Genomic DNA, 20,720 nt, shown 5'->3' with positions numbered 1-20,720 from the left:
CCGGAAATGAGATTTAAATCTCAATGAGACTTTAACTTGGAGAAAAGAAGGATAATAAATAAATAAATAACTTCCCTCACTGTACTACACAACCGTCATTATGCTTCTGGAGATACACATTGTCTGTTGTGGCTCTTTTTGCCTTTTTTCCCCATCTTCTCTTCTGTTACATAAATCTAATTTGTGGATGTTGGATCAAGGTAATTGCCTTTTCTAAACTGATTATGCCAAATAGTCACACCTGTTTTTCTTTTTCGTGAAATAAGTTAACAAGCTTATGCTCTTCTATGTGCAGACAGGGATTTAATCTTAGTTAACCTTCTTCAGACCCTTCATTGTTAAATCTTTGTCTAATTTTTAGTAACAGCCTATACAAGCTGAAAACAAAAGCTTAAACTGATATCAGTCTGTCAATACCAACGAAATGTTTGATTTAAGCCCATGATAACCTTCATCCTAATTAGTTTTCTATCTAGCACAGCCCTGTTTGTTGTTGGGTCAGAATGACCGAAGCTGGGGAAGTCAGTGACTATGTTGTAAATTCGCTTTCTCAGAAAATAGCTCCCCTTTGTTGCTGTGTGAGTGAAAAAGCAGCTCGTTGCAAATGTGAAGCCACGTTCTACGGACCGGCTGTGTAGGTGGTAGCTGGTATGACTTTTACTGTGCCTAAAATAAACCTGCTCATTCCGGGTAGCAATTAGTGTGTCATTATCTTGTCGTTGCAATTATGCCGCCTTTCTCTCGGCTCTTGCAATTATAACAAGTTTTTCTTGCAACATCCATATGGGGTGCATTTGCTTTGATCGGGCACACCTCTGACATAAAAGCAATAAACATTTTACATAAAAAGGAAAAGGTGGAGCTTGTTTACTAAAAATAATTGGTAAGCTGTGTTTTCTGTTCAAATGAAAGTGGACAATCAAATTTCATAACAAAGAGCTGTTGGAGAAGTTTGAAAGCTGTATTTATATTTATATATGTATCATAATAAATCAAATCCATCATTCTCACACAGTGTGCACCGGGTTAGCATATCTCTGTTTAAACAGAAGAAAGAAGAAAGGCACTCAGCAGTTTGCATTAGGATGCAGAAGCGCCAACTTGACTTACATAAGAGACCACCCAGCCATTTATTTGGTTGAGATATAGTATGCAATAACCCATATCAAGGGAAATCAAAGTACGAGTTTTAACACTGGCAAGGGAGCTTTCACTGTGAATATGCTGTCTGAAGGAGGTGAAAACAAATGATATATTGGAGATTCAGGAAGCGTCAAGACACGGCACACTGAAACAGAGTGAAAGAGATACATAAAAGGCTAAATAAAAAGCACCGATGAGTCAACCGTGAAGGCTTAACCGCAGAGGTTACGAAATTCTACCAATGCTACAACGTTGCTTATACAGTAAGACATAAAGGTTACTGTTGTGAACATTCAAGCTATTCTCTATTCAGATCAAGTCATAAAGGTAAAAATGGAAGGACATCCACCCACTGCCAAAAGAGGAAACAGAGGTTGGTAACAATCCTCCCTTGACCTCATTAGGTGATAGGGTAGTTCCAACCTAACAACTGGTGTGGTCCCTTGTGAGGTTGCATACACACACACACCGTTTACTACTTTTCCATTACATCCCATTTAACACAGAGCCAGAAACAGGTGAACAGAAGTGCATGCACCTGTAATGTTGAGTATCTGCCCCTTCTTTTTTGCTCACACGCTTTAGGTCTTATTATACCAGAAACTTGAAACGTACCAACGATTCCCTGGATTTGTCCTGGATTTTTTAATTAAACACATGAAAATATGTCGCTTTGTTTCAAGGTGAATTTTTAACTGTATGTCATTAAATGGAGATTCTGAGCAGCTGCTTCTCACATTTCCACAGTGGGAAATGAGGTGCAACAAGTGTAAGTCTGCCAAAGGTCAGGTGGCCAGATGGATTGGCTGTGAAAACAGAAACCGTAATGGCGTCTTGTGGTGGTTTCACTTTATTTATTTACTCTCAAGCTGTTCTGTGATCACTGAGATGTGAAAGAACGAAAGCCCTATCTGCAGTTTGAAACGCAAGAAATATTCAAGTGTTGGTACATATTTTACTTCTTCCTATATACTACACATATTTATTGCATGAATTAAAAAGATACTCATCCATGGGTTGAACTAACAAATGAGTACCTCGGGCTCTTGGAAAGTCTCACTGGCATAAAGAGGAGATCGCTGACATCAAACAATCCTACAAGTCTGAAAGAAAGCGTATTGTATCAGTTCAGAGAAGCTCAAGACAAGGCCCCGACCAGGGTCCTTCCACATAAGGCCTAGTGGCACAGGGTGTGTAATGATGACACAGAAAAATGTAGAACAAAGCAGTCCTACTGAGAAACACAATTACCCACAAAAGTGTATGGGAACATGTGACTATGTGTCAGAAGTTCTCAGGTTCTGAGGGGTTGCACAACAAAATGTCGCTTATCTTGTGGGGTTCAAGTTCTAGTCTGACTAGCAACTGTTGGCCAACCAAACACAGTGGTTATTGACAAAGAGCAGAACAGGTAAGCACACAGTAAAATTAAAGCAAAGTCTCACGGTCTGATGAAAGGTATGAAAGGTGAAATCCAGAATGGTCCCATTAGTAACATGAATTACACGGAAGTATTGGGAGAAAGGCTTAAGCGGATTCTAGGAACCACCTATGAGCTGTCTTTCCAAAGGGCCAAAATACCTAAGCAACACTTAAGTGTAAGACCTTTTTATATAAGCAACACTTGCTTTTTATAGCTATGATCACGACCTCGAAGTATTTTAGAGTACTTCCTCCAAAGTGCTCTTTATATTATTTTACTTTGTTGATTTCTCCTTCTGTTATGCACATGTAGACAAATATAGTTTCTCATATAGTGAAATGAGGAATAAACCTGATTCACTAAATGAAGTGAGTGCAAACTTATTGTGTACGCATACTGATAACATTTCTATGAAAATATTACTGAATGACGCCCAATGTCCCCATATTGTTAGGAGTCAGTTTTCTACTGCTTACACAGTACAACAAAAACAAGAGCAGTCCAGTAATCCATTTATTTTTAATCCCTGCCTTAACTTAGATCTTTTTTCTTTTCTTTTTTGAAGAAAATCTTAAAATGCTCAGTGTTTGATCACATTTTTTTACCAGCCACCAGTAATACCTTTGTTTTGCTGCAGTTTCACGCTGGGCGCAAAGCTAATCTAAGCTCGTCTGTTTTAAATAGCTGCCTATGGTTTTGTGCTCAGAGCTGGCGAAAACTATGGCAAGCAACCAAAAAATCCATACCAGAAAACCAAGACAATGAGTTCAAAGCAACAGCAAGAATAATGAAATCAAAGGGCTGGTTTCAGTGAGATTGTTACCGCAAGCAACCGTTTACATAACCAGGACTGATCAATTAAAGTATTATAACCGCAGTAAATCACTTCTTCAGTTTTCTTATACTATGCTCCTGACTGTGGTTGTGAATACCTAACTAGAGGAAAGCATCTAAAAATGTCACTTTTAATGAAATAGTATTTGACTGGACATCAAGTTCACAAAGAGTAAGACTTAAGTTATTCAGAATAAACGCTTGTTTTGCTTTTGAAAACAAAAGACTCCCGAGCTGCTGAGGAAAATGTCAAGGGAACTTCCATGAAAGAGTCTTTAACATAACACAAACCCAGCTTTCATTTGGCATTTGACATAGCTTTAAAAGAAATAGTTCAAAGAGACGAATGAGTCACGTGCTGTATCAAAACTGACACATCGCCCTACTTCATCTCACTTTCACCTTTTAATTTTGGCCCTTGTTAAGGTTGACATTCACAGCCAAGAAGAGTATTTTTTTCTTTCTACACCACCTAGAGGGGTCTCTGGGTGTCAAGCATCATCTGCAGAATTTGGAATGATTTCGAACAAGTGCCGCTAATTTAAAGTCTACAGTGAGAAACCCTTGGTGAACCATATATTTGTGGTTATCAAAAGCTTTTCATACCAAACCATCCAGACAACAAGAGAACGGTGAAGTAAGTTCATTTCTCCTGAGAAATTATTTATTTATTTCTATTTCGCTATTAATCCTCAATCCTTGTCTTATAATGGTCATCCTGTCAATACCAACCCAAAGTCTTTCATCTGTCTCACCCAGTTTTACACCAGAAAAAATTCTCCTGCATATTGAGCCAAGGTTTGTAAGCCTCTTATATTTTATGAAGCTCTATAGGAGCTACAGCCAATTAGCCAATGATGTCTACTGTCCATATTCCCTGGTCACTTTATTAGGTATACCTGTTCACCTGCTCATTAATGCAAATTTCTACTCAGCTATTTACATCACTGTGTCTCAATGCATCTAACCGCGTAGACATGGTCAAAAGAACCTTCAGAAATTTAAACAGAGCAGAATCGGGAAGAAAGGTGACTCTTAACAAATGGTTGTTGATGCCAGACAGGCTGGTTTTGAGTGTTTCTGAAACTGGTGATCTACTGGGATTTTCCCTCGCAACCATCTCTAGGATTTACATAAATTGGTCAGTTAAAATGTGTTATTGATGCCAGAGGTACGAAAACATTGGGTATAGCAGCAGAAGACCACACTGGCTTGCCCACTCCTGCCAGCTAAGAACAGGAAGTTGAGTCTACAGTTTACGCAGGCTCACCCAAATTGGACAATAGAAGATCAGAAAAGTCTTCATCTACATGCAGATGGTTGGGTCAGAATTTAGCATAAACACCATGAAAGCATGGATCCATCTGACCCTTTTCATGCCTTTCCAAAGCATGAAAAAGACAGAAGTTGCAGTAAGTTGCTGCAACCGCAGAGGGAGATATTTTATTTCAATCCAACATGAAAATAACCACAGGAAAGTGTTAGACAGACATTATTACCCATTTACATGTATATACATATTAGGCACTCAGCTTATTCATTTCTGATGATTAAGGACCCTGGATTTACTTCATACATTTTTTGTTCACTACTGACTTCTTGTCTTTAATAGATTATCTCCCCCTGCTGGTAATGCAACTTCTGCATGTGTGTCCATTTCACATTTTGGAGAAGCAAAGTGTGAAATAGACACGGTGGACCAGCGTGTCTATTACATGTTTTGGCGTGATATCGGGTTGCTTTATGACCACCCCATGTCCCAAAGCTCAAATGATTTGAAACTGGTTTCCTCAACATGAAGATTTATTTGGTTTACTCAAACTGCCTCCACAGGAGAGCCCAACTGATATAAGATTTGTAAGATTGATACTGATGTTTGGACATTTGCGCAGTTGTTTTTTTACATTTTATCACACACACACAACACAAATTAATTGGTTATCATTTATTGACTTATTTATTCATTTATTTACTGTTTACACTTTACAAGCAAATGTGCTGCCAACAAGGAAAAACTACACAACATCAACACTCGTAACATGATTGAAGAGTGTTTCTCCTGTCTCTTCTTTACTTTTTCTTTTTCATTTATAGGCTGTTATAAAAGCAGATACTGATCGATCAGCAAATAGCCCACATTGGCAGATAAAATCAACTTGACAATATATTGGTCAGGCTCTATTCCACAATCAAAATATTTCAGTCAAGTCGGGCACTTTTACGATGTGGTCCAATGAAAAATTCACCTCACACAGATGTGCACTAACTGTGTGATGATATCATGTCATTATGGACCAAAATCTCTGAGAATTGTTTCCAGCACCTTGTTGAATCTATGCCACAGTTCTGAGTTCCAAAGGTGGGTGAAACCTAGTATCAGCAATGTGAAACAAAGCAAAAATGGATGGCGTATGCGTACAATCGTGCAGAAATTAGGGAGCATCCTAATTTTTTCTGACACTGTTCTCTAACTGCAGGTAAAGCAGAATCATACCTCTGGGAAAATATTGTATGTGTGTATATCTGTGGATTAGTGAGCTAGAGAACTGTTCAAAGGTTCAATGTGTTTTCCAGGCATTCTAAGTTTTGACTGCCTGTTGCTCAAGCTTAAAAACATAAAGACCAACAGGCTCTTTTTTTATTAAAAATGTACAATGGTGGATTTCTATCCAGCAGAGCAGTAAGTGTGTAGAAGTTATTTTTGTCTGTTTCTAAATGCAAGCGAGTAAGTTTTGCAGCTTTTTTCTGTATGTTTGTGCATCTCTTCTAAATATAAAATTGAATTTGTGAAGGTGTTAGTGATTTTCAAATGTTATGAAGTGCACTGTAATTGCAAACAAAAAAAAACAAACTACTGTGTGTGTACCCCTCTCTATGTGACTATATTTAAAAATAAAATATGTGTGATTGCAAAGTGTTAAATGAGTAATAAAAAATTCAATATCCAGTTATTCACAACAAACAAAGCCTAGTCAATGTAAATACTGTTTAAACCATTTAGATCAATATGTAATATGGACACACCATTAATGCATATATAGACCAACCAGCTAACCTGACTATCGCAGCATATAACAGTAGAACCACGATCATAATAGATCTCCTATTGGTTTTGGACCTAACTGGCTCATCCATCCTGTCAGTAATTGTGTGCGTCCCTTGAGTGTTGATGTATTTGACATGCTGGGAAATGGGTTTCAGGAGAGAAAGACTGTAAGCGAGTTGGATAAAGTCTCAGAGATCCAATACAATTAAGTAATTTACTTACAGGGATGTTTGTGGCTCATGACCATGATATAAAATCTGTGAGACATACAAGAAGAACCCTGTAGCTGAGTTAGAGCTTGTGGATGTGTGCCCCAGGGTGGCTGTGGCTACAATGTAGCTTGCCATCACCAGTGTGTGAATGTGTGTGTGAATGGGTGGATGACTGGGTGTGTAAAGCGCTTTGGGGTCCTTAGGGACTAGTAAAGCACTATACAAATACAGGCCATTTACCATGGTGGTTAGTAAGCTCTATGTTCCGCTGAAAATCTAAACTATTTATATTTCATCTTTGGTTGCTTAGATGTCAGATGGCACCACAAGCAAAGGTCAGGTGTGCTGTTCTTTGAGGCCCAACTGAGTATCATCAAGTGCTTCATGACATTCTGGGTCTGAGCTGCATCTTCTATACACAATGATTAAAAAGTGTTTATAGATCTTGGCATATATGTGGTTTAATTTCTGCACCTATACATTTATGAAGTTGCACTTTGCAAGATGCATGAAGTCAAGTAAGACTTGATTAGTAAAAAAAAAATACACCACTTTTTAAAGTGTATTCCTTTCTGAAATGGCAAGCCAAGCGGCTTCATTCAGCCATATAATGTACAGGTAATACTATACACCATGAAATTAAATGTTCCTCCAGACCATGGCAAGGCTTAAACCATACAAGACTGCAAACAGAATTACAGAAGGTGCACAGCATTATACAAATATAGATATATATATACAGTATAAATATATACAGACAACAAAATTAAATTTGAATTCCTTACAGTTTCTTCTTTTGCAAAACAAAACAACTGCACCACCCCAGTCCGACGTAAGATTTCTCCTGTGAATGACTTTCAAATCTGTCTGATTAATAAAACACGCTGTGGTTTCACAGCAGCAGCTCCCTGCACCCAAACAACTTTTGTTTGGGTTTGTAATTGGATTTAACAAGCACAAGCTGCGACACAGTGTTGTTTCTGTTGACTGCATGTCATTTGAGAGCAATGCATTGAATCTGAGCATTTTATCGATCGACCGGCCGAATCAAGTGATTTCCCTTTAGATCTTTATGCGCTTAATCCATTCAAAGTCTGTGCACCACCTTAACGTAAATGTTGCCATGAAATCAAATCTCTCACAATGCATCTTATGGAATCTTATGGAATCTGAACCATTGTTAATGTTTTTTCCCTAGTATTAATTCAAATAATCCGTGTAGGGATTAATTTGTGTATACAGACATTTGACTCGAAGCATCCAGGAGATTTGTTTCAGAAAATCTGCTTGTGGCCAAACAGCTAGGCTTGACAAACCTGCATCAGGCAGCTCCGGTCAGACTGTTTTCCACACAAAACGGTCCAGCAGATCAGACACAGGAATGTATAGAATTCAAAATGTGTCAAGGGAATTCAATAACCAGGCTCAGCCTCTATCCATTTAACCTAAGATGGTTTCACTAAGGATTACTGGTTTGGTTTCTATTTTAAAGAAGATTTAAGTAGTTAATTCTAGTCAAGTGGAGTTGACATGAGCAATTTTCCTTGACAAATAAAGCCTGACAGTGTCCCTTTTGATGAAACCACCAATTTGCCAACCAGGTGTTATAACCACCTGACCTATTCAGATATCCATACCTGCTGGGTACAGAGCAGCTGCTGACCAAATGTCAAAGCAGGTTTTTGTTGTTATGGTGGCTTATTAATATTTTCCAGAAGGCAGTCACACTTTTCTTTCCTTTCTTTCTCCCCTTTTAGCACTGACTCAATCAAAAGTGACAAGTCTTAAATCAAAATCACCACAATCATTAGCATTATTCAGTTATTTGTTATGCTGTTTATGTGTTATTTAGAATATGGCAGTGACTCGGAACATGCATATAATATACACATTTGTTTTTTTTTAATATTCACATAGATCATAAATGGGTAACAAACTCCATCAAACGCGCTTTCGAGGCACGCAGGCTTATCAGGAGAGGTTTAGATAAATTTTCCACTTCATTTATTTCCCCTGTTGTTGGTAACTTGTTAAAGCTGCTTAGCGATGCTGATACAGGACGGAGTGTGCAGCGTGTACAGCAGTCACCTGCGCAGCACGAAGCTTGTGCCTCTGAAAACCCAGCACTAATTACAAATTAGAAAGCACGAACAGATCTGAAATCAGCGCTTCGCGGGTTGGGAAGGGCACCATGACACAGACACATCGCCACTCTCAAGTCTGAAACTAGGGTATAACTCACTTATAGCCCCCCAGCCCCCCACTCTTTCTTGGGGTGGTTAAAAATGTCTTATATTAACGCCCAGCCCAGGATCGATAAGGTAAACAGTAGACCTGTCATACAAATAAATCCTCCCCACAATGCACAGCCGCTTGCGCTACCTGCAGTGTTAGTTAATGTATGTATGCATCTTTGAGCGACATGTCATAGATTATAAGCTATACCCTGGATTATCTTATTTTTCTTAAGTTTAATACATCACACAGAGAAAACAGTAAGAACTGTCTTACCTTCACGCCATAAGTTTCTGAATCTTTGTTTTCACGGGAAGCGGCTGTTAAATCCAAGATCATCCACAGTTAGCTCCCACTGTATCCTTTATTTGCTTTACTCATTGCTTACTCTTTAAAGAAAGAACAGTCTCTGCGCGTCGTCTCTGGTGCGAGGCATTAGTTCAAGCTGGTAGGTAAAAAATAAACGCACTACTGGGAGCCAAAATACATAGCCTAACAGTGAAAGAATGATTTAAAACGACACCTAAGATCACTTGCTGTTTTCCGGTCGTTTAATTAAAGCCTCGAGGTTTGATTTTTTTTTTTTAATTTTTTTTAAATCAGTTCTGATCTTGAGAGAGCGGAGAAGCAGAAGCGGAAACTGAGCGGTGCCCTTCTGGTGTCCAGGAGCTTTACGCAGAGAGCTAAGAGTTACCTTCTGCACTGACGGAGACGGGAGACGCGGCGGCTGTGAAGAACTGTGGAAAATCAAGGCGGGGTTACATCTGTTTAATTCCTAAGAGGGATGCATGTTTTTTTTTTTTAATGTCACCGGTGTAAGTGAAACCCTATTCCCTTATGTTTGCCTCCGATTTTCCACAGTTCAGTCTTCTCTCCGTGGCACGGTTTGCGCTTTTTGTGTAATAAGTAAATAATGGAAAATGACAGTGTGGGATTTAAAACATTTTTGGACATCTTTTGATCACTAAAGAAACAGTTGGTTAATAAGTGGGCACATGCTCTGTTAGGATGTGAGTTGGTGGATCAGCAAAAGCCGTGAAAAATGGTAATGAAAGAAATAAGCGAACACATGGACTTACAAATCCATCCCACGCATTCCTCATTGTCATTTTCTTAGATAATGATCTTTTATATTTATATATGTATTTTTTTTTCATCTATTGCCAAACCTTGTCATTATTGTTAATTGCTGGCATTTCTTAGGACTCTGTTGGCTTTCATCCCAGCAATTTTACACAGTGAATGCTACCAAGCCAAGTAAAAGGACAGGAAGCAAACCGTTTTGTTTGTCCTTGGGACAAGTAATAAGGAAAGAATGTACAATTTCATATTACACCACTGAGATTTATTTGTACCTGCTGGTTCCATTCAATACAAATGACACAAACCACCTTCCTGAGTGTGTGCATGTATAGGGAAGTCCAAACCAGAAATGTAAATGTTACATCAGGATCAATTTTTGACTCTTTGTAAGTGGCATTGGACCGTCGCTCTCTTTTAATGACTGAGTGTGAGTGTTAGACAGAACCTCCTGGAAAGAAACATAGTTGTTGATAATCCATTGATGATCCATTTATCCATTATTTTACAACTAGAAATGCAATGTTTTGGCACTTTAGGAAGTACATGAATAGTTATATTAAGTGCAGTCCTGCCCAACTGCAGCACTTAAAATCTAGCTTTTATATCATCTTGCTCTCTACCCTTTACACATGTGACTTAAATAAGAACTTCCATTTAAGTAAGACCTGGATAATATATTCATATCTAATTTGACATTGAAATAAAATATTAATTACAGCCTGTAGGCACAGAAATACATTAAAAAAGGAAGAGGTAGAATAAGTCCAACAGTATGTTATACTTGGTGGCAGACGAATCACCTACAGTTTTTAAATATGTTTTTCTAAATGAATTCCTCATCATGCATACTTTGACTTGGAATTTCTCACGTGCAGTTTTCCTAAGTGCACTTCTTCACTATTAACACTATTTGAATGCACAAATGTTATGTTTAATGAAGCTTGCCTCATTTTTTTAAAGGGTGACATTTCTTTGCATTGATTAGCAAACCTGACATTTTTCAAATATAATTCAAGTGCAATAAGAAGATAAATTTAATGTTTAACATCAAGCTTTATGACTGCTTTCACATGGTTCCAAAAGTAATCATTTTGCATGTGTGTGCATATTTTTTTCATTCAAGAGAAAAGGAAATGGCAACCCACTACCAGATAGATGTTTTCCCTTTGCTGCAAATGTAATTAAAACACAGATAATGTTTTGGTTGTATTGCTTCTGTGGGCAGTTCAGCTGAGGGAAAAGTTTGGAGACATCATCTACATACTCAGTTATAAGAAATAAGTAACTGAAGTGTGACTAAAACATGGCAACACGGCTGAGAGAACACAGACAAAGCAAAAAAAAGCTAGATTACAACACCCCAAATCTTCACAGCGGATGAAATGTCACATATTAGTGACACAACCAGAGCATTAAAATTCTCCTCTGTTGGAGGCAGCCCTCACAAGAAGCAGCTTTTCTTTTTTTTTGCTTTTGCACTCTTGTGGGGACGTCTGTACTGAGGCAGATAGCCAGTTTTGACTTTATGTCTGAATCACACATAAACACAGACACAAACAGGCACATAAATTCATACTGCACACACACAAATATGCACACTCCCCAGGCTATCTGTGGGAGGCGCAAACACATCTAACTGCTAACTGCCATAAGGTAACGCTGGAGCCTGATGGTAACTGATACGGCCTCTATTAATTTGTGACGATGAGTGGATGTCAGCAGATCGCAAAATAAATGACAACAACTTTGACGCCCCCCAAATAAGATTAATTTACAAACCAGTTTCACCCACATGTCACGCTAATGAACATCTCACAACCCACAAAAAGATTCCTTCCAGACAAGAGAACCACAAAGCATAGTCTTGATGTCATGGCGCTAAGTTCTCGTCTCCAACTGGCACGCATTTTCAGCCTTGAATGGAGCTTGGAGAAATATTGTACATTCTAGACACATGCACGCCTTTCTAAGCCTCGCCAAGCACAGAGCCACCACCAGTGAGCAGATGCTGGCTTTAGGTGAGCTGTGGAAAAAAACACATTGACCTGGCATGAAGGAGGGCCCTACTGTGACAGAAAAGACGTTCAGTCCCTATTTAACTCACATGAGCACAAAAAGCATGCACATATTTCCCATTCACTAGTCCTTAAAATGAATCATATTTTACACACCAGCAGTCAATGCTTTAAACTTGAACTCATCCTATAAAGAATTTATATGGTGTGACACTGGTGTGACATTGTGTGCTTGTTTCTGAGCTCTTTCCCTGGTTTAACACTTGCACTATACCCTGTCACACTGTATGCTGAGCGAAACAGAGTGACAAAGAGGGAGACAGTGTTGGCATGACTATCTGTTTGGGAGATAATAGTGACAGCAGTTGCTCTGCAGAAAGGACTTAAGGCATGATGAGGAAGCATGAGATTAGAGATATCCAGATATAGGAGACGTGCTCGCAGCAGTAGGGTTGAGGCATGTAAATTACAGAAGTTAATATTCTGTTTTCAACATATCCCACAGTATGACTGAAAGCAATAATACCTTCATGCAATCCACTGTTGGCCAGACATGACTGAAAAACACAAACCTTGGATTTGCATTGTGTATTTCTTTATGATGATAAAGACCGATAATGCAATTATGTTCATTAACAAGCACATCAAATATGCATTAACTTGCAGCTGTAATGAATCCAAAACATAGACATTGCCAATTCCGTCTAGGTAACCTTTGCTCAGCAGATTCAAGTTGTTGACGATTTAATCTTTTTAGTCATGCAAGTAGTCTACCACCAGAAATGAGGATGTTACACGTTGCACATCTTTGCCCCAAACTAAAATGTATAACAACAAGCATCACTTAAGGATGACTTCTTTTGATGATCACTTCACCTTCAGTCTTGCAACATGTCAAAATGTGAAATTCATAAGCTCTGATTTTTTTGTTTTAGACCCTAACAGTGTTGTAGAAAAGTCTCAGGCGCCCCTCACGTGGGTGTGCAAAACATGTGGAAACATAAATGGAAACACATATAATTTTAACTAGCTTGGAAGTCGGCGTGATCCCACACTGCTTCAGTAATGTTGAGGTCCAAGCTCTGGGGAGGCCAATCCATGAGTGATGATGTTCCACTGTGTGTTTTCTTATCCAGGTATAGTGCATGACTGTGTGTTTGTGGTTATTCTCATGCTGAAAAATGAAGCTGTTGCCAGTGTAATGCTTTCCAGATGGTATTGCATGGTGGATCAAAATCTGATGCTCATAATTCCATCTGTTTTGACAAGATCCACAGCATCACTGGTGGAAATGCAGCCCCAAACCATGACAGAGCCTTCACCATGTTTTACAGATGGCTGCAGACACTTTGTACCTCTCTCCTGACCTCATTCATATCACTCTATAGGACCACTGATTCTCGGTCCAGTTCTTGTTTTATCTGGCATAACTCAACTTCTTTCTCCTGGTTTATTGACAGCAAGCTTTCCAATTAGATCATTTCTGGTGATCTTCAGTGAACAGTAAGATGAATCGTCTCCTGTTTCTCAAGGGCATGACTTTCAGATGCTATTCATCTGTTGTAGACATCTTTTTTAGGCCTGGCTATTTATCTTTTGTCCTCCCACTTGTCCAGTTTCTTTAAAAATTTTAAGTACACTCTTCACAAGAAACTGAGTTATGCAAAGTTTTTCTTGGCTTTGAAAACCACAATGCTACCATGTTATCTTTGGCATTTTTTATGAATGCAGCTAAAGAAATTGTGTGTTTTTGTCACAGGCTGCTGGTAATAAAGTCCCTAATGATACAATGTAAAACTAATACTTTGCTTAATCGGACAAAACCAGTTCATTCCTGGAGATGGGTGTTCTTTTCATGCGTGAATGATTTATAGGTCAGTGGTGGTTTAATAAAACATTCCTGTGAAAATGGTCAGGTACAAAACTGAAAGGTGGCTCCATAATGTAGCTTAATGCATTCACCTAACAAATGAAGGGTTGCTGGTTCAACTCCAGCTGAAGGCACAAATCCCATTTGGGGTACTTTACCAAGTACATACATGTGGTGCTACCTGCTCCAGCAACCGCTTGGGAGCAAAGTAGCTTTAAAGGCACTAGACTGAAAGTGAGTGTGAAAGCAGCCAGTGTGATAACATGCTAAGTTGTACATATACATTTTACTTTCAGAAGCTTCATGGGCAGTACAGTCATGCCATCAAATTCATTTTCAAAGTCAGCTAAAACAATGTGGGCCTCAAAAAATCAGATTTGCTTGAGTCCTGTTTAAAAAAAAAAAAGAATCTGTAAAAACTAAATTAAACGCTTATAGTCTAATTTTAAAGGGTCACTTGGGAAGTGAGCAAATAAACTCGGGATCCTGTCTGAAGTTCTTATGTAAAAGGATGTAGTCAGTGTCAGTCGCATTCTCTTCACTAGAAATGCTCAGTTTAGTTTACATGAGGTTGCTGCCTGGGCAGAGAAGGCAGGAGGCAGGACACAACACGATCACTCGCTAACTGTGACTTCTATTTCCTGCACTACTCTTAGATTGGCACGCAGCAGCAGCAGCAGCAAGGTTAGAGACCGTTTAATGTCTCATCCAACACCGTCAAACACTTGCACTCATCCATGCACTTCCAATGCTACTAAACAACACATTGTTGGTTATGGGGGTTTTTAATTCCTTGACAGCTATCAAAATATTGATAATAAGTCCCTCGTTATCATTTAATAAGAACAAACTGTAAGAGATAAACTAAGCAAATTGTTACATGGCTCACTAATTCCTTGTAATATAGTGTTACAACTGCATAATGTACCACAATCTGGTGGTCGAAAGAAATAAAAACATAAAGGGGTGAAAGAATTTAAAAAGGAGAAGAAAACAATAGTAAATGAAATGATGAAATGGTGATAGTCAGTTAAACGCATTAATGAAGAAAGCACTGTTAACTTCTGAAAACTGAATGCAAAGCTGTTTAACAACATGAAACTCGGAAGTATGCATAAGACACAAAAACAATGTGGAAAAAGGCTTTAAGTGAATTTACATTAGAAAAAATTTAAATTAATGTGAAGGCAAGCCATAGCTTGCCCTAGAAACGAACTGCAGAGCTGCTTAAGTTTGTCTCTTCCTCACTGATACTGATTCAACTTGTACTCTCGGGCAAAGTAATTATGCATCTTAGAGGACATTATGGGGAAGGATGTAGCCATAAACAAAAACAAGAAGCCGCTTTCTGCAGGCGGGATTTTTGTTTATTTCACATCCATGTTCAATTGCGCCATTTCCTGTGGAATGTGGAATGTGGAATTGAACTTTCCTCACTACATTTGAATTGAGCTGTACAAAAAACACGGCATCATTGTTACATTTTATTGGACAGTACGCTAGAGCAGTACAGGAAACTACGGATGGGAGAGGAGGTGATGTGCTGCAGGTAGTGGGAGAAACAGCAATGTTAATGATTATTTCCAGAAATCTAGAAAACATCTAATGAGCCATACTTTGCTTTATGATGACTGACCCGTACATGTTTGTCCAAAGTAAAAGTGGATTCACACTGTGGTTGGTAGAACAGAGAGAGACAGAGGCAGGGTGAACAGAAAACAGTCTGGTAATTGTAAAGCTCAAGGTCAATAGCCACTGTAGCTGCCAAGCCAAGCAGCATGTGGACAGTCTGATGGGGCACAGTGGAGTTGCCTCTGCATTCACAAACAGTTTGTTAGCCTTATGGCCAACTATGAGTAAGTGCAAGGAAGTGACTTGAGTGTTTGCCTGCGAAGAACTTGATAAGATGCTTTCATTTATCCCGTTCCAGCTGCTGGGAACTGATTGCACACTGATTTCAAATTGAAAGGGCTTTTGCTTCAAAGTAGCTGTTAACAGTTTGATTCAATCCAAAATCGATTTAAATTTTTGTCTTTGTTTTTCACTTGCCTGTAGCGTGTACACATTCAGCATTGCTTATTTTGTTTCTATACAATTATATATTTCTGTATTTTTGTATAGATCTCTTTGGCTTCCAGTATAGTTTGGTATTTTTTAAATGATGGGACATTTGATAGATAGATAGATAGATAGATAGATAGATAGATAGATAGATAGATAGATAGATAGATAGATAGATAGATAGATAGATAGATAGATAGATAGATAGATAGATAGATAGATAGATAGATGACCAGGAGGTATAATTAAACCTCCTGGAGCAGACAGCTGCTACATAAACAGCAGATAAAAAGAAAAGCATAAAAAGACTTTAGAAAATAAACAAGCCAATGCTGCGCACCATATCAGCATTAATTGCAGCTGTGCTGTGGTATGTGACTGCATGTATTGGCTCTTTTGTGTGCCTCAGACTTGAGCACTGATTCCTCCAGTGGCTTTACTGCTAGTTTAATCAGCTCTATGTGGGCCCAGAGCCACAGAGGGATGCATGTGATGTTTCTTAGCTCTGTCATTAACAGCTTCTTCTACATAACTGGGAGGGAGGGTAAGATGAATTACCTGATTAAATGTTGTGAATATTAATTACATATGTAAGTAAATTATCCCCATTTGCAAATATTCCTGTTGCAACTATTGCAAGTGAAAAATGGTGACAGTGTGGGCCCTGTTATATTATAATTAAAGGTCTAAAGGTTTTTAACCTCTTTCTTGTCAGTGTTAAACAACTGCTGCAACGTTCCAAGCAAAGAAAATCTAACACGATTTCAATAAGGAAAGATTATTTTAAAGAATCAAACATGATTTCTTGAAATAGAGAAATTAGTCAGTGTATTTGGAGATTAGACTCCGATGACCCATCAGATGGCAGAATGAAACCACAATGGTGACAGGATTTAGGACAGGATCCCCTTGGAGTCCAGATGCTGGTGGTGGTGGAGGTGAAGACTGCGGCTTGGATGGAGCTCTGAGTGACTTGGGTGATATGGAGATGGTTTGAAAGTTGGTTGCAAGCGTGAGCATGTGAAAGGGAGAGTGAAAGAGAGCATAGATTTAAACCATGCAAAGTGGTCACTGATTGGCTCAAAAGGGGGTGGGTGAGATGATTAGAGTAGTGGCGTTAGTATAGAGATTGACAGCATGAGAAAGTGGTAGTGATGGTAGTGGTAGGATAATGAATAGACTAGCAGCCTAACACCCAGGAAAGCAGGCAGATGAGTGATTACAGATCTTTCTTATTGAACTTACACATGAGTTTCATTACTTAGCACTCCACACTTTGGTACAAATATGTGCACTACCGGCTATGAGTCGCCATCGATTTTAGCCTTGACGCTAAAACCCAGGGAACAACAGAGGATTTCCAATGGTTGCATTAATCTTTCATGCAAAGTCTGAGATTTTGATGTCCTTAAAACTTCACAAAATGAGAAGAAAAAAACAAAACCAATGTCAGTTTACAATATTTAATGGTAAAAAACACACAAAGAATGGATCCCTATATTTCTGTGACGTCTCCTTTTCTATAAGAAGCCTAATCAATCTAATCTGTTGTTACAGAGAATAAGACTGTACCTGAGAAATAGTTTGATGACTGGAGCCACTGCACAACCCTCTAAAAAAGACCCTCAGTGAAGCATAAGCCAATTCTTCTCACTAAGATTTAAGTGCAGCACAGGCTCAACTCATCACATCCACAATGTCATCACATTACAGAAATGATTTGTTGTTCATTTCATAATGGGTTTTAATAAATCAGACACAGATGGCACATATTATAACCCTTTACGAGATTTTATTTCTACCAAAACATGTTTTGCACCATTCGGTTTTTAAAGGGCGTTCATTGTTGAAAAAAGTTTGAGAAACGTTGCTATAAATTGCCAGTGTGGGCTTGTGTCTGAGCATGTGTTTTACAGTGTACTAAAAGTATAGCTGCTGATGCTTCTGCTATTACCAACATAAAGCGAACCGCATTCAGTCACCATCTATGGTCTCACCTTCCCGCTGAGACCAACTGTCATTTGTTAAGATGAGAAAACAAGCAGCAGTTTTGCTTTCCCAGAATCCCAGAGATTGGCCTACGGCCTTTATAGACTGCTGCAACTAAAAACACAGCGTGTGCAAGACTGGAGAGGACAGATGAAAGGACGTAAAGCGACACAATGTGAGAGGAAGATTTTTCAAATTCCGTTTTGCCTCTGTTTTTCTCCTACCTTCATTCCACCACTTTTTTTGTTGCAAAAACGCCACTTCTGCATTCATTTTTCACTAACGTCAAGTCAAATCTTGTTTAGTATCAAAGGAACACTTGCGCTTTACTTTAGAATCTCAAGTGCACCTTGTGCTACTTCTGTAGTCTTTTGGAGCCTATAATGGCCAGGGTGAGTTCGAGCAGCATTTGGAATGCAGCCCGCCGTGTGTTTTCGTTTAGTTTGAGAAAACCTTGTCATTTTTTAAAAACAAATAAATAAATAATGTATGCATACATCGTTTCTCCTGAATATTTAATTTGAACATTTTAACCCCAGTAGTGCACAGCTTGCGACTGCCCTCTATTTCCATGCTAATGCCCAGATTGGCTCATTATATTCAAAGTTTGCCTGAAAAACACTTTTATAGCTGCAGGGCCTGGCGGGAATATTCCCGAGGCTCTTTCGCACAGTCTACACAATATAATGCAGTTAAATAGATTGTGCCGAAAGAAATTATTAAATTGAAAAGTTTGTCAATTCTTTCTGATTTCCACAGCTCCCAGCTGTGAGCGTGCTTATTCCCATTTGCATTCTGTACGTCATTTCAAAGGATTGTGTGACGAAGTCCTTTTCTATTAGGTGAACTATCAATCTTGCTGGTAAAAATTACAGCGATGTACAAAAGAAGACATTTTTCTTCTGTTCGGAATGAAGAATTATTTCCATTACAGCTGACTACATCGACAAAAGCTGGGCATTTCCTTTGCTCAGCATCGCTCGATGAAAAGGGCAAAGTTTTGAACAAGACTTTTCGAGTTCTTAGGAAAACTTTGGCTCATTATAAGGAAACAGATAAACAAACAGTAGAAGATTGGGAGGGGGGGGAGAAAAAGATCACAAACAGAAGGGCAGATGGATGAGAGATGGTAGGGCTGCAAAGACTGCTGGACAAGTAGAGAAACACAAAACCTCAGGTAATAAAGGCATAAAGAGTTCAAATGCCCTCAGTAGCAGGAGGATAAGGATCTTCATTTTAAAGAACCCAACTCTTGACTATAATTGGAAGCTAGTGAGTGCTGAGAAGTGAATCTATGATGTGATCATTAGGCCAAGTGTGGAGGGCTCCTGTGTAGTGAGTGAGGGGAGAGGAAGGACGATGAACAGAGATAGAGAGACTAGTAAAGCCAAAGGGGGGAAGGTTTCTTTTGGGTTTTGTTGTTGTTTTTTAAAACAGAAAACAGGCACCAAAGTGCAAAACCGCAAGTGTCTTGATGGAGAGATGGAGGAGGAAGGAAGCTCACAGTCAGACCTGACAGAGGTTGAAAATACCCAAGAATAATCACACTCATCCAGGACATCCGCTGACACTTCATCCACCAACCTGCGAGGACTGAACACAGAGTAAAACAATACATCTGTGTCAGAAAAAGGCAGCAGGGAGCAGCTTCTTGTGCTTGGACTGTGTGGCAACAAGAAAAATGGGACTGTTGGTGCTCCTTTGTAATACCTGGCATTGGTTTGGTAAAGGTAATGGAGAGCGTGTGGATTAAGGCATTCGCTTTTGCAGTGTGACAACTGTAGTATTAGTGTTAACGCCACTACACCAATGATCGTAGTAAATGAGTCATTATCACCTGTTTTAAATGGACATGTAAACCCTAGGTACTTACCTTGCAGTTGTGGGCCTGAGAAAGGATGCTTTAGCTGCTATTATATATTTCTATTTCTATTAAACTTGATTCATTGCTATCTGTCACTCACATAAAGTGCATCTCCCATCCTTTAACACTACACCGAGCCATAGATTGTCCTGATCTTGCCAACTGACTCAAGCGCCCTCCTCTAATTAGTTCCAAGTAGAACCACCGCTCGAGCTAAATATTTTATCTTGCAGTGAAGGTCGTGTTGAAGCCCCGTATAGGATGCGATTTAAGAAAACGCCTTAATTTATGCAATTATCAAAGCCAGGCACCGTGACCAAAACAGGAATCATTTTGCATTACTCTAAGAAAAATAATGAAGAGAACGGTCTGGGAGCACAGACCTCTGTAGATGTGTCAGCAAACAACAAATGCATTAAAGATGGACAAATGAACCATGTCTAAAGAATGGTGCTGTGGAGACGTGGGGTTTACAAGTGAGGCATGCAGTCTGAGTCAAAGGCCACACATGAATTTTCATGATTTTCATGTAATATCTGTACACACTGGTTTAGCCTCACCTGCTTACATTGCAGCATTGCTCTTTTCAGACTCTCTCTTTTCATGTCCAGGCAGGGACAGTGTTATTCATCGCCTTACAGCAGAGACGATGGGGAGGGGGGATTACAGTGCAAACACTGTCCTCATCTGCATCTTTACAATTATTCATAAGCCCCAAACACTGAGAAGCTGTGATCTGTATTTACATAAGGAGTCTGGACCAGGCAAGAGGTCTCCTTGCCCTGGGTGTGTTGGTGTGCCCGAGTGCCGTCTCCTCTGACTCTAGACATGCATCCTCAGGCAACCTATGTACTTCCTGTGTTGATCCACGGAGTGTGTCAACTTCAAAACTGTCATGCTGTCTCTCTCTTCCTCACTCTTTTGTTTTAATCTCTCTTTCCGTCT

At 39.1% G+C, this 20,720-nt stretch overlaps 1 protein-coding gene across 2 annotated transcripts in view; it reads right to left on the bottom strand.

Annotated features, from left to right (window-relative positions):
- Positions 1-9,674, bottom strand: part of drd2a (dopamine receptor D2a) — a 47,576-nt gene extending 37,902 nt beyond the window's left edge. Inside the window, exon 1 of one of the 2 annotated variants that reach the window (XM_019367121.2) lies at positions 9,170-9,674. The gene's annotated coding sequence lies outside the window, so the exon portion shown is untranslated. 2 annotated transcript variants of the gene reach the window in all.
- Between the last annotated feature and the right edge of the window lie 11,046 nt (positions 9,675-20,720).

Source organism: Oreochromis niloticus, linkage group LG14 (genome assembly GCF_001858045.2).
Source record: "Oreochromis niloticus isolate F11D_XX linkage group LG14, O_niloticus_UMD_NMBU, whole genome shotgun sequence".
Taxonomy (NCBI): Eukaryota; Metazoa; Chordata; class Actinopteri; order Cichliformes; family Cichlidae; genus Oreochromis; species Oreochromis niloticus.
Note: the sequence above shows the minus strand (reverse complement) of the source record. Positions and strands in the feature narration are given on the sequence as shown.